This window comes from Zonotrichia albicollis, chromosome 9 (genome assembly GCF_047830755.1).
Source record: "Zonotrichia albicollis isolate bZonAlb1 chromosome 9, bZonAlb1.hap1, whole genome shotgun sequence".
In the NCBI taxonomy this organism is placed as follows: Eukaryota; Metazoa; Chordata; class Aves; order Passeriformes; family Passerellidae; genus Zonotrichia; species Zonotrichia albicollis.
The window spans coordinates 12,611,031-12,623,808 of record NC_133827.1 but is presented as its reverse complement, the minus strand read 5'-3'; positions in this window follow the sequence as shown (position 1 = coordinate 12,623,808).

Below are 12,778 nucleotides of genomic sequence, written 5' to 3'. Positions count from 1 at the left end.
TGAAAAGGAAAAGGACATTTCTCTTAAGAAGTGTCTTGAAAGAGCTTTTTGTAATACCAGAAGCAGCTACATTGATATTGACCTCCACAATTAGAAATGCACAACAACCACTTAGGTGACTTAATCTGGCCATGACATTTAGCTCAAATTCCAAAATCTCATCAAATATGTTGCTATCCTTTACACAAGGCTCCTTGGCAACTGGCATTTGTAAGGACATGAAACTATGCAGAATTTGCACCGTGAGATGATGCCAAATGAGTCACGCTGGTAGATTAACTAGGGCATGCAAGGCAGAGAGAGGGAAATGAGAGCACAAGAAGAGAGTACACAAGAAGAGAGTACAATCTCCTTTTTTCTGAAACACTGTAGAAATCAAACTGAACACAAATTCTCCTACGGGTAGTTCTTGCAAAAGACTAGGAGTTCTTTTTGTGTTCACAGGCCTGCAATATTTAGCTTTGGATCACAGCAAAATGCAGATGACAAAACAAGGCCTTGAAGTCACATCCAGTATGAAGCAGTATGAAAGAGGAAAGCAGCTGAGAGTGTCAACCCTGCTAAGTAGTCTCAGTATGCTTCTTGACATTAGCAGAAATTTGAAATGAGTCTCTGAAAATGACAAAGGAGGCAGAAGAAAAGGGAGCGAGGACTCCTCTGGCATAGTGTTTCCTAACAGGGATCTTCAAAATGTAAAGACTGTATCATCCTTTCAACTGAAGGAAGGTATGAAAACAACAGGAAGGAAATGGCATCAAATGCTAGAAAGACTCTGGGCAGTGTACTTCTAGACAGAAAGGCCACTGATGGAAAACCAACTAAACTGGCACCAATGCAGCAACATTGTACTAAAGCCAGAAATGTCCAGCGCTTCACTCTCTGCCATTCCATTCAGATGCACACAGCAGCTCTGCAACAGTCCTACTGATCATCTCCTTGGCAAACTGGGAGTGAGGGTCCGTGGTGATGCAGAGTCCCCAGCAAGATGCAAAGGAGAGCTGCTTTCTTGCAACAACCAGGCTTTTGAAACACTCAGGCCTTTATCAGTTCCATAGCTTTAAGCCATAACAAACACAATTCAACCAACCACCATGCACCAGGCTGTGAACACACGACAGTTCTAGAACTTGTTGATCTACCTCTAATTCAGCTGCCTCACCTTCCCACACTCCTTTTCTACTTAGCCAAAGTAATGGGCCTCAGCCCCAGGCCTTCCTTTTGTAAGCTTCTAGCTAGATGCAGCAGCAAACCACTACTTTCTTCTGTGCCAAGACTTCAGGTAGACGATTTGCATCTGCCCTTCCAGTGAAACCTAATGGGGAGAGAAAAGCCTCTCACAGATGTTCAGTCATTCCATTTGCTACACAGGCCAAATCAAAAGAAAAGCAAGCTATGGGTTTGTGTACTTGCTCCTACACAACACCTGCTGCCCTCTGACAATGAACTAGCAGAGAACCAGCAAAACTGAGACTTGAGGCAAACAACCCTTTGAAGGGAATAATGATGTGATCAATAAAGACAACACATTTCCAGGCGACCGAGATACTTGAAATGCCAGCAAAGGCTTGAGAGCAAAGGCTGAACTAATGGGGAAAGGGTAAAAGAATCCCAAGAAAAACATGACCAAAGGTAAAAAGGATTCCAGGAAAAACATAGGCAACTGACCTGTTGAAGCCTTCAGGAAATCAGTGGCCGCTGATTTACATAGGCCATTCAAGTTAATTGACCCGTGCATCTTCCACTCCTTTTTCACCATTCGGCACCATAGGGTGAATTGTGACCATGGAATCACAATTCCTTGGATTCTGTTCTTAACTTTAGGAGAGAAGTACAGCAGCTGAAGCACCTGTTACTGATGTGACACCCAGGAACACAGAGTTGACATATTTCATTCTTGTCCAATCACAACTAGCAATACTGAGACGATAAGGCTGGCTTATTTTCATGACATTTTTCTTGTTTTACAGCCTGCTCTGATTCCGGTGAAACTTTTTCATTAGCTTCTCTCTAAAACGAGAAAGTCCAGTTCAATATCCCGCCCTACTGCTGCAGGTATATCATTTGGTTTGTCGAGATTAAAAATGGAATTGGAAAGTACGGAGCTCCACCGAGCTAAGCGCCGCTCCCGGGCACATTTTGGCAGAAGCCGCCGTCCAGAGAGCACTGTGACCGGCACAATCGTCTTTGCGCGAAGAAGGCGCTCCTTCGCCTCCGGGAGCCGGAGAGAGCGGCAGCTTCGGAAAGGTGAAGAATGAAACTGCACAACACTGGGATTGTGTGCGCAGCTTGCAAACTGATAGAAAACAGTACCTTGCCACTCTCCTGCCTTTTCCAATCACATGAATATTCAATTGGAACGTGTTTTGGACAAATTTCTTTTTCTTCTTGCCAAACACTCTGCAGACCTCCGTGCAATTTCTAGAACACGATGGGAGATGTTTTCTGTGCTGGCACAGTTTGTCCTTTTCAGCCCTAGTGGAAAAGCTTTTTGCTAAGATGTAGACGACAAGAGACGCTAAAGACGAAGGTACGGAGCTCCCCTTGGCTAAGCACCGCTCCCGGTGCCTTTCGGCAGAAGCCACGCTCCAGAGAGCACTGTGACCGGCACAATCGTCTTTGCGTGAAGAAGCCGCTTCTGCGCCTCCGGGAGCCGGAGAGAGCGGCAGCTTCGGAAAGGTGAAGAAGGAAGCTGCTATGCCATGCCATCCCTGGTGGTCAAAGTTTGAATCTGAAAGAGTTTGGACTTGAAGGTCCAAGGTTGGATTTGGTGGTGAACAATTGGATTTATTGATCAAAATTTGGATTTATGGTCCAGGGTTGCATTTGGTGGGCAACACTGGAATGCCATGGAATAACAGCATTCCGGGCATCAGGAATTTTGAATCCCCCCGTTCCCCTCACAAATTCCCATGGAATCATGTCACTCTGGGCATTGGGAACTTTTAAAAATGGCACCTTTGGTGTTGCAAAACGGACACGTGTGATGGAATCGGATACTACAGGTGGCAAGGAAAACTGGGAATGACTTCGGCGGCTCCGCAATCTCCACCAAGCTCAGCATCCTGCCCAGAGAACTCTACAAGTCACGAGTACACCAAAAAACATGGTAAAATCAAGGCACTCAGGCACACATTGGAAACAAATCGCTTCTTCTTTTGCTTGCTTTTTATATTTTTAAGAGATTTTCCCCTTGTTTTTTACTTTTTTCTGTGCTTTCCCTCCCTTTTTTTCTTTCTGTCCCCCTTTGTTAAAAATTTTCTACACCTTTTAATTTTCAACCAGAAAAATTCCCAGCAACTCAAGGGAACAATCCCAAAGAACCCAAGAAACCAAAGCAGTTTTTATCTCCAGGATAACACATAGCAAAATATCATCTTTTGGATTGTAAAGAAAAACCCTAAACTTTTATTCACCAAAAAATCTACAAAGAAGAAATATTCAGAATCTTGTTAACTTATTTATTACAATTGTTATTACTATTTTTATTTTTAATAATATTAATAATATTATTGATAGTATTAATAATATTTCTCTTTTTAAAAAATCCTTTTCCTGTTTTTTTTATTTTTAATTCAGGAATGAAGGTGGGCCAAACCAGCACAGCATGAACAGGAGGTAACTTCCCGTCCATTCAAAAAGGAAAAGTAGGATTCTCTTAGAAAAAAAATCCAGTAACATTTTAAAAACACCTCTAAAATATTCCTAAATAAAATAAAAAAATTTGGGCCCTCCTAGGCCCTGGTAACCTGTTGTGCTGGATATTCTTCTATTACACCTTGAGGTTATTCTTTACAAGTGGACTCATTTGGAATTTTATCCTTATTTTTCCCATTTTTCCTTCTTAAAAATTCTTTTTTCTTCCAGTTCCTTTGTGCTTCTTTCCGCCGAGTTCTTCTCATTTCCAGTGCTATATGGGATTTTCTGGATCTGGATTGTGTCCTGCTCTCTCCTCCCATCCCAGCCCCCTGAAACCTCCAAAAAATATCCCAAAAAACCTCACAAGACTGAATCACCACATCAGCACTGTCATTAGAGTGTTCCTAGACAAGTGGGCAGAAAATTTGGGATGAACATTCCCTATCCAGCAGACTCATGAATTCCTCCAACGTGGAGGTGGAAAAAGCTGCTAAAATTGGGATCTTGCCTTTCCAGTAGTGTTTTTGAACCGGGTTTTATTCGTTATCTTGCTGATGTGCACAACAGTGGACCAAATATGGCAGGGCCTGACACACAGGATGCAGGCAAAGTGAAGAAGCCAAACTGTTTATTAATGGAAGGCAAAGCAAAGGGATTAACTAGAATGGAACCAAAGGGGATGGACACAGTGTGAGAGCTGGAGGGAGGTAGCTATCTACAGGCAGGGGGAGGGCTGAAGCCACACAAGCGTCCAACAAGCTCAGCTGTGCCAATCATCAGCTGTGTCTGGAACTCCAGTGGCAATGGGAGATGGCGTCCTCTTCAGTGTCTTCTGGTGCTGTTCTTACGTCACTGATTCACTGGATCCTTAAGATGAAGTTAATTCTTCAGCTCTGCTGGTAAACTGGGCTTGAATATTCCTGCTACAGTGGGACAAACTGCCTTTCCTCTGGGTGTGAATGGCTGGAACAGAGAGGAGGACGGCCTCAGTCAGAGCCCACATCTGCAGGAATTCTACTGCAGATGACTGTCCAAGTCAGCTCTTGGATCGGCCACAAGAGAGGAGGGGTCAGCAGGATCAGCCGCAAAGGGCTGCCCACAAAGCCCCTGGCCTGTGTCTCTGAAATCTCCGTGTGCTCTTCCCATGCCTACCCCTCGTCCGCACAGGGAGCGAAGCCTGCCGCAGCCCGGCAAGGGCTTGCAGCTCCCCTTGCCAGCCCCCGCTGTCAGCCCGCTCCGGCACTCACCCTCATTGAGGACCTCGAGCTCTTCCTTCTGGCCCCTCATGAGTACCTGGGCGGACCCTGTGAACACAGAGCCTGTCACGGCCCCAACGGCACAGCTCCCTGCCAGCGGCGCTGCCGGGGCAGCAGGCGGGGCTGGGGCCGAGCTGTGGCGGGCCGGGCCGGGGAGGGAGCCGGGGCTCAGGGCTCACCCATGAACCTGATGGCTGCCTCTCGCAGGGGCTCCTGTGGGCTCTGCAGGTAGCGCAGGGCCCGGCGCAGGTGCTCGGCCGCTCGGCTCCTGTCCTGTGCCAGCTGCAGAGAGCGGCAGGAGGGAAGGGTTGGCGCAGGCTCAGCCCCTGGGCCGGGCGCTGCCTGCGCCCAGCCCTGGCCCCCCCTGCCCGCACAGTCCTGAGGCGCGGCCAGCAGCCGCTGGCCAAGGGCTCCCGAGGGGAGGGGCAGAGGGCCGGCTGCTGCCCGGGGAGCCTCGGTGCCGGCCCGCAGCCCCGCCGGCCGGGGCTCCATGGGCACCCGGCTGGGGCCCACGGGAGCCTGGAGAAGAGCCCGCGCGGCCTCTTGGCTGCAGCAGTGGGCAGGGGCACAGCTGCCAGCCCGCAAACTGAGCACCGCTCTCAGGGGCCTTCTCCGGGCTGAGCCTGGGGCTTCAGGCCCTTCTTACCAGGCAGTTGGCAAACTTCAACATCTTCTCCCTCTCAATTAGTTGCTTGAGCTTCCTTCTCCTGAGGAACCTTACCACACGAAGCAGCGTTTCCCGAGAGGCCTGGAGAGGAGCACAGATGCGGAGCTGCTACCACAGCCCAAAGAAAAGGACTTGCATCCCTGTGCCAAGGCCAGGAGCCAGAGGCTGGAGCCTGGGAGAAGCCCACCAGGAGACATCTGAGACCCCTTCTCAGGGATGCAAGGGGTGTAACTCAAAACCTCACCTTTGCCACACGCTTGTTCTCATCATGGCAATGAAAGAAGAGTGGCAGCAGGCTCTGGCTCACAATCTTCTTCAGAGTTTTTTGTCTTGTATTCACTACCAAGTCCATCACCTTTAAGAAGAGATTCAGGGAGAGCAGCTGCATATGGATGTCGTTCTGGAAAAAAGGAAAATACCTCAGCACCTACTTCTCCAAGCCCATCTGGGCAAAGGCCTGAAAATCCACAAAATTTCTGGGCAGCAACCAGTGCCCATGGCGGGGGCACAGAGCCTTACGCAGTCAAAGAGTGGCAGGAGTGCCTCAGCCAGCTTCGGGGCAGTGGTGCAGGATATCAGGATGTGTTCGTTCTCAAGTATATTTGTGAGCACCGAGAGAGTCATGGTGACAACATATTCATCTGCATCACCCAGCAGCTCCACAAGGTTTTTAGACAGACTGCACATTCTTCTGGCCTGTGTGGAACACAAGGGTGTGCTGGGAAGCCATGGACGGCTGCACTGCCAACACCACCCTGGCACTGCAAGGCCACCCTGCTGCTGCAGGGCCCACAGGCCAAAGGCCTGCCCCAAAGCACTGGGTCAGGTGAGGCAGGAGAGCTGGGAGCAGCTGCCTCAGCTCCTGAAGCCCAGCCAAGCCAAATGAACTGCATTCCCTAACCCCACACTGCTCATACAACTTCAGCCGCTGCCCCCTTCTCACCCTCAAGGGATCCTTGCTGAGCAGCACGAGACCTCTGAGCACCAGGCGACGCAGCTCCCTGCACTCACTCTGCAGGTACCTTGACATGATCTCCAGTATGCTGTCACCACATTCCCTCAAATCTAGGCTCTGAAAGACCTGAAAGGCACAGGGCAGTGACAGGGGAGCTGGCCGGCAGGAGCCCCGAGCCACACAGGGCTGGGGTCAGGCAGCAGCACAGGGCGTGGGCACCATCCCAGGCAGCTGTGGCTGTGAGAGGGCAGAGAGCTAGGAAGCAGCTCAGCCAGGCAGCACTGGAACCAGGCTCACCTCCACAAGGAATGCCAGGAAGGGCAGATCCCAATGTGGCTCCTCCCTGTGCAGCCGCTTGACTAGATGGATTGCAATGAGGGAACACAATGGGATAAAGATACGGAAAATCTCCCTGGAAGGGGGAAAAAAAGACACCAAGACCCTGAGGTGAGGGTGCTAAACCTCTCCCAGGAATGACTCACAGATTTCTGGTCTTTCCCCAGCATCCCTGGAAGGGATGTAGGTGCTTTATGAGGCAGCTCCTTCTGGGCACCCTCCTCTTGCAGCCTTTCCCAGTCTCCTTGGCTGTCCCTCAGTGATGAGGCTCTCTGGCCCATGATCACAGGGACTGAGTGGGGCACAGGGCACAAATGCCGGGGGCAGTGGGGAGAAGGGGGTCTCACCTGGCCAGAAGACCCACGGCATAGTGCTGGGTGTGAGCACAGAGCATCATCTTCCATGCATTCTTGCGCTCCATAGCCACCACCTCATTGTAACACCGCAGTCGACACAGCAGAGCCTTCATGGCCTGCACTGCAAACCTGTGTGCAGAGCAAAGCCCAGGTCACACTGGGAGAGCTGGCACTGGCCACAGGGGCATGGGAAGGACAGGAGGACTGGGACCTTTTGGGCTTGCTGGGAAGGCAGTGTTCCTCCTGGCATGCTCTCCAGAAAGTATCAACTTCCTCTGGTGGCATCTGCTGTGTGGTAATGACAATTTGGAAGAGCAGAACCACAAAGAGGTGCCCAGAATAAGGAATCATTGACTTGTGGCACACAGGCACAATGACCCAGATCACCAGAGTTGCCTGCAAAAGAAGCAGCCCAAGACAGTGCTCAGTGCTGAGGTGTCCATGGGGCAGGGCCCAAGGGCAGACGCAGGAGGAGCAGCAGGCCTGGTGCCCCCTGAGCCTGCCCCTAGCCCAGGGTTCAGCCCAGCGCCTGAGGCATGGAGAGGATGGAGAGCTGCTGGTGAGGTGACCAAGGGGCAAGCAGAGGCCAAATCCAGAAACTCACAGCCAGGGCAAAAACGTCCCTGTCGTCCCCATCAGAGGTGCATGCGCTGTGCAGTGGCCAATCCTCCATCACGCAGAGCAGTGTTGGCAGCACTTTCTCCATGGCTTGTCCCGATGACCGAATTGTTCTCCAAATCATTGCAGCAGCTCTGTGGGATCAGAGCTCTATGTCAGGGGCATCTCAGTCCCAGGACCATGCCCTGTGCAGCTGTGGGGGCCCAGGTGACAGAGCCCCGGTGCCCTGAGGGGCAGGGAGGGAGCATTGGCAGCAGGCTTGGCATACAGAGGGGCCCCAGGGTCCTGGACCTCTGTGCCTGTCTGGCAGAGCCCATAGCACAGGCTGTGCAGGCACGTGGGCCCCGTACCTGTCACACGTTGGGGCACAGCGCAGGAGGGTCAGCACCACATCATCAGGGTGTTCTTCAGCCAACCTCACAATGCCACTTTTCAGACTGGCCTCCACAGTGACATTGGACAGTAGACTCTGGTGGATGCTCCTTACAATGGCTGGCACCTGCAGCAGGCATGGGGGAGATTTTGAGTGCTGTCCAAGGCAGCAACTTCCCCAGCTTCCCCCAGGAACTGCTTCTCTTCCCACAACACTGTGCTGGCCTCAAAGGCTGAGGGGGCCCAGTGACCATGGCTTGAGGGGACACATGATCCTCGAAGGCCTCCAGGCCTGGCCCCAGGCTGCTTACCTGCTGCTGAGGAGAAACAGCACTGTCATCCAAAAAATCAACAGTGGGAGCAGGAATCCCAGTGGGAGTGGGCGGGCTGTCAGTATTTGAGATGTTGTCAGTCTCTTCATTGTCAGTGTTTCTGATGACCACATCCTCAGTCATTGCTGTGAGAAGAGCCTTTGCCCAGTTTTCAGTCACTGAGGTGTCAAAGTCCTGTGAGCGCTGAGCCGAATCTGGGCTGACATCGGGCTCCTCCTGGAGCTCGGTCAGCCCCGAGTCAGGCTCAGCTGTGCCTTCAGATGCTGCAGTGCTGGTCTTTGTGCGCCGAATGCGCAGGAATTTCCGGAACCTCTGCAGGAGAACATAGGACATGGAAACCAGGGATGCTCCATGGCATGCTCCAAGTGTGGTGCTGGGCTGAGCAGGGACAGCAGGCCCAGCCCAGGTGGGGGTGGCTGCAGGTACCTTCAGGGTTTTGCGCAAGCGGCCACGGCCGGGTTCCTGCTCTTGTGTCTTGTCCAGGGCTGCATCTGGCAAAGAGCGAGCACAGCCAGAGCTGAGGGGCTGCGGTTGAGGCTGGAGAGCACAGCCCAGCCCTGCGCTGCCCAGGCAGGGAGAGTTTTGGGATGGCCCAGGGGATGGAGCACAGCCACTGCGGGGTGTCTGCCCTGCCCCTGTTCCATCCTGTCCATGGGCATGTCCCCAGGGGATGGGATGGGATGGGATGGGATGGGATGGGATGGGATGGGATGGGATGGGATGGGATGGGATGGGATGGGATGGGATGGGATGGGATGGGGCCAAGCTGGCTGCTGCCATCAGCCCTGTGGCCCACCTCTGCCACTCACCATCCTGCAGTGGCTGGATCTGCTCCGGATCTTCAGGCTGTTGTGCTGGGGCATCTGCACGGTCTTTAGTGTCTTTTCCCCTGACCACTTTGAACAGGCCAAGAAATCTGCCCGCCATTCCACCACCCGGCCTTGACAGCACCTTCTAAAGAGATGCCTCAGGATATCGCCAAGTCAACAATTGCAGTTGTGCCTTCAAGGCACCTGGAACCAGGAAGCTTCAGGACGGCTGCAGGACAGCAAGTCCTGCACTTTGGTCTTTAGGGCTCCTGCCACAATGACAGGAGTATCCTCTTTAATGATTCAGGTGACCAAATCCCACGGTCTGGAGTTGATGGCACTGGTCAGAGAAATGGGAGATGCCTCGAAAAGTTCCGAGTCACCAAGTCCTGCAGTCTGGCCTCAAGGTCAGCTGCAGGAATAACGCTATGGAAAAGCTTCAGATGAGACGAGAACGAGCGCGCTGTGCGGGGGCTCCTCCTGGCACCGCTCTGTCCCGTCCTGTCCCGTCGTGTCCTCTGAGCACCCAGGCAAGCTTCTATTTCCCACGTGTCACAAAGGGCCTATGGACACCAGGTTCCATTCCATGTCACAATGACCGTGCTGCAGCGTGTCAGCAAGGGCCCTTGCACACACTGCCGCCTGCCCTGGGGCCGTCCCCAGCCCAGCCAAAGTGGCCCAGGCAGGAAGGAATGCCTGGCCCCAGGTGTCCAAGGCAACCCCACAGGATCTTTAGGAAGGGCTCAGAGCATCAGCAAACGCTGCCCTGCTCTGCGGGCTCAGGGCAGCAGAAGGAGCCCCCAGGGCTGCCGACGCAGCCGCGCTGGGAAGGGCACGGGCCCTTCCAGGGATGCTGGCACAGCCTCCTTGGGACACGTCCCGGCCCGTGGCCATCCTAATCCCGCGGGTGTGACTCGCACAAGGAACGTGTGGGCCCGGGCACCAATGCTGCTCTGAGCCCTGGGGCCCGGGCAGCGCTGCAATCAGCAACTGTGGCACAGTCCCTGCCCAAGCAGAGCTGCCACCCCCCGAGCCCTGGCAGCGCTGGTGCCCGTCTCCTGCCCCAGAGACCTGTGCCCCCGGGGGGCTTCTGTGCCACAGGGAGCCAAAGCCCACGTGCACTGGGGGCTGATGGCAGGAGCACCTGCAGCAACTGCTGGCAACACTTGGTCTCTGTCAGAAGCTCTTCCTCAATGCTGGAATGATTTTCTCATTGAAGTAATTTGCTGCAGCACAGAAACATCTTTACCTTGAAAACACAGAAGAATCAGGCAATAAAGTATTCTCACTTCAGGAAACCTTTACCTCTCATTGCTCAACTCGAGTCAGTCAAAAAAGCTGCATAATTCCCAAATTAATTGAGATGCCCTAAGAACATTGTGTGAAATGAGGCTCACTTTTAAAATTTCAAAGGCTTATTAAAATTTACAAAAATACAGCAAAGAATGAATTAGGAAAAATTACAGGACTGGGAGTCTCCATGGCCAAAAGCCCACATGCTCATCTACAAAATGGATGCTCTGCCTTTTATACCCTTAGCCCCTCCCAAAGTTTTGTCAGTCAACTCTTTCTCTGCCATCCAATGGTGGAGGTCACTTTCTTACATCTTGATTGGAGGTCAGGTGTTGCCATGCTCTGCCTCCTGGTATCAAGCTCTCCCTCCCCTAAATGCCCCACTAGTGACAGCAGTAAGGGGGGAAGGGAAAGAGTACTATGGAGAGAACGTGCAAAAATAACACAGCTATACAGCTATAAAAATTCTCTTAACATACACATAATATTCATCTCTTAATTGTGAGAGCCAACAATCCCTTTCTTCATTTAAAACAACCTGAAAGATTTTCAAGTTTGCTTCCAACTCAAAGCAGTAACTCATTTGCCTTAATGTCAACCACTGACAGTCACTTTAGAAAACCTAACACAGAAGCAAAACAATGGCCATCCATTGGTTTGCAAATGTTTTTCTGTGAATGGATGATAACACCCTAATTCTAAAGGAATAAAAGCCCTCATGGAATGAAAGTCCAGTCTGTGTTACAAAAGGAAACTGAGCAAATTAGTAGATTCCACAAAGGTCAGTCCTCCCCCTGGTAGAGATAACTTAGTGGCCAATAAATTACAGCCCTGCCCTCTTGTTCCCTGCAGGAGAATCATGACCTGGGGGCCACGTTTGGACACTTTGGCAGGACAGGGACTGGCTCTGGTATAAGGTGTGTAATAAAGAGACTGAGAACAAGGAGGAAAGAAGATCCAGGAAATGCAGATTGTTGGTGGAAAGATTAGGATGTTCTTTTAAGGATTTTGTTTGGTTCACTGGAAAGATGAATGGCTTTGAGCTGCAGAAAATGAGTACCCACTGGCAGTATCAGGGAGGACTAGAGGAAGGGCAGAATATGTCCCTGGATGAAGTGCTTAGAAAGATAAAACAAGGGTATGTAAAAAGGGATGCTGAAAAGGAGAAAGCAAAGACAAAGGCGATGGCAGAATTTTTACAGCCCCCAAGGGCCCCAGGACTCAAGTCGTCCCCCATAATAGAAGGGACAGGGTCAGCTACGAGGAAGTGGCAGAAGCATTCCCTCCTCAGCAGGGGAGAGCCAAGCCAAACAGCAGCTGGGAAAGAATCAGTGTTCTCTGTGCCGGGCAGTGGGACACTGGAAGTGGTAATGTTCACAAGAACAGCTGGACCCTCAGGAGGAGGAAGTCCAGGGGATAATGGAGATGGACTATTAGATGTGTCAGGGGCTCCCATTGCAGCAGGGACACACCACACCAGAGCCCTTGTTAACTTTTCAGGTGGGTTCAGATTGAGAGGAGATGTGTTTCCTAGTAAACACAGGGGCCTCTCTATCCACCTTACATTTTATCCCTAAGGTGGGAGAATTGTCAAAAATATCCTCAATTGTTCAAGGTGTTGTGGGAATTGTAGTTTATTCTGTAGGCTTGGAAGTCTGAGAGCATCTTTCTCTGAAGGAATTGTGGATATCATGAAAATTTGATTTAGGGATTTAATTCTTTGTCTATGTGGGGTTTTGTGCAGAGCTGAAAAGCTCCTGTTTGGAGGGGACCCATGCCCCTGTTCTTTGTGTGTTTTATTGTTAAAAGCCACAACTGGCGGTTTTCAGTCCTGAAACCAATTCTGCAGCTCCACCAGTCTGTGGTCGGTTGTGGAGAACTAGAATTGGCAGTTTTAATCGTGAGGCCAATTCTGCAGCGGCTGCCTTGTGGAGATGGTGTTGTCCCTATGCAAGCCTAGGTATTTATCATGCAGCTTCCTCTCAGGGGGCTATAGGAAAACTTCAGGGGAAAATATTTTGGTATTCTTCCTCGGTTAAGGTAGTAGTTGCCTCCCTACCTCGGGGTGCAGCTGATGAAAAAAAAAGGATAAGGAGAAATTGGCTACTAAAAAGATGATTGGTTATTAAAAAAGTGATTGGTTGTTAA